This window comes from Colobus angolensis, unplaced genomic scaffold (assembly GCF_000951035.1).
Source record: "Colobus angolensis palliatus isolate OR3802 unplaced genomic scaffold, Cang.pa_1.0 Scaffold527, whole genome shotgun sequence".
NCBI classification, from domain to species: Eukaryota; Metazoa; Chordata; class Mammalia; order Primates; family Cercopithecidae; genus Colobus; species Colobus angolensis.
The window spans coordinates 283,401-285,609 of record NW_012118788.1 but is presented as its reverse complement, the minus strand read 5'-3'; the positions used below and the strand labels follow the sequence as shown (position 1 = coordinate 285,609).

Genomic DNA, 2,209 nt, shown 5'->3' with positions numbered 1-2,209 from the left:
CCTGCTCTTCCTGCTCACTGCACCCGACCTGGCCCGTTGCTCACCAGTCTGCACCCCACGCATTGTCCCACCTGGAGCCTTCACCCTCTTCCCTCTAGCCAGAACACTCTTCCCCTCATGCCTTGCGCATTCCTACAGCTCTCTGCTCAGATGCCACCTCCTCCAGGGAGTCTTCCCTCAATATCCTACTCATAGCGACACATGCCCCCATTCTTACCCTGTGTATTTTTTCCATGGCATCCATCCACATCTGATATGTTACATGTTTACATGGGTTACTGTCAGCTCCCGTTGTATTAATGGAATGTGATCCCATGAGGGGAAGGGCGTAGACACATTTGCTGCTCAAGCCCCAGGGCTGAAATGGGGTCTGGCCCTGGTGAATGTTTAGCAAATAGCCACTGAAGCTCGCTGAGTGGTCCCTCGACTCTCCAGGGAAACAGTACTTGCCCACAGGGTTTGTGGGCAAAATGGTAGCACTAAGATGCCTGGTACCACTGCTCCTCGAAACTTAGCACTCTCCTTCCTTCAGAGGGTTGGGCTGGTGGTGAGGAGGCCTGGAAGCAGCCTGGGCCCTTTGGCCTTCTGCAAGTCCCTCCCCTCCTCCAGCCTCAGCTTCCTCATTTGTACAATGCAGGAGGGGACTTCTATAGCCCCTCTCAGCACTGGGCACCTCGGCCTGCCTCAGCCCATTCTTCACCCTGGGGCTGGTGCAGAGCCCACAGTCCATGATCCAAGCCATCAACAGTGAACAGACAGATGACTGACTGGTCCCACAAGGCCTGGCAGCAGCCCAGGGACCGGTAACCTCTCAGCCAGGGTGAAGTCCCCATCCTTCAAGGCCCGGCACCTTCCTCAGAGGGTTCACCTGGGCAAAAGCAACGCTGTGTTGCTGGCCTGCAGGCGAGATCAGAGAGGTGAGTGGGGAGAACCCTGAGTTCTCTGAGGTCTCTGCCCACTCCCACCCCAAAATCCCAGCACCAGCTTTCTGAGGCCCCTATCTGGGAGGCATCAGGGAAGAGGAAGCCTCTCTGCTAGTCACTGAATCACAGACCCTGACCCCATCAGAGGTCCGCCTTTCCTGTGTCCAGCTCCTTGAAACATGGGTCAAGGACAATTCCCTGGAGCTGTAATTCACACCCCACCCCCAGTCAGTTCCATCCATAGGTCAGACCCCTCCAGCCTCCTCTCTGAGCTCTAGGCTTGTCCCCTCTGATTCAGCTTCCTATCCCAGCTGGTGACTTAGGCCCTTCTGACCAGGCTGGGTGACTTGTCAATACCCCAGAGCCCCAGCCAAACACATTCCCAACCGTCAGACCAACCTCATTCTTGCTGGGAATCCCTGCCCCGTTCAGCCACTCAGCCTCCAGTGGCTCAGCTCTTCTTCCTTTCCTATGCCAGACTCTCAAGGCTGCCTCCCCACTGGGGGTTCCCAGGTCTGACTCACTTTAGCACTCCAGGCCAGTGCTGGAGGCCGCATTAGGTGCCTGGTTAATGTGTTTGGATTGGAGGGTCTCAGTCGAGCCAGGCTCCAGTCTGATCATAGGCCTACATGTGGGCCTCTTTGCCCTACTACTGAATGGGCATGCACACCTCTGCCCATTCTCCCTCCACAACCTGCCACTGTGTCCAGCACCTGTTCTGCAGCAGGTGGCTCATGCTGGTTGTACCAAGGGTAGCAGTTGGGAAGAGTCAGCTGAGCAGGGGCCTCCTTCTGGCCTGCCCAGGGGGTTCTGACTCTGCTGTCTGTCCTACTGCCCAGTTATAGCCCTGCCTCCTCCACTGAATTCTGCTTCAGTTGCATCTCTCTATGCCAGCAAACACTGGAGCTCAGGGTGAGGGTGCTGGCCTCCCCCACTGCCCTGCCACAGGGCCCTCCCGCCTCTAGCTTCTAGGAGTAGCCCCTTCAGCTGGGTGAAGATAGAGCAAGTCAGATGCAGGAAAAAGAAAAGGCAGAAGAATGCCAAGAAATGCATAAAAGTGGACGAGACCCAGGGCTAGACACGGTGGCGCATGTCTGTAATCCCAACACTTTAGAAGGCTAAGGCAGGTGTATCACTTGAGCTCAGGAGTTCAAGTCCAGCCTGGTCACCATGGCGAAATCCTGTCTCCACAAATACCAAAAAAAGAAAAAGAAAAAGAAATAGCTGGATGCAGTGGCGTGCCTGTAGTCCCAACTACTCTACTTGGGAGGAGGAAGTGGGAGGAT

At 55.8% G+C, this 2,209-nt stretch overlaps 1 pseudogene; it reads right to left on the bottom strand.

Moving 5' to 3' along the window:
• LOC105525288 overlaps positions 1 to 2,209 on the bottom strand; it is a 14,024-nt pseudogene that overhangs the window by 10,801 nt on the left and 1,014 nt on the right.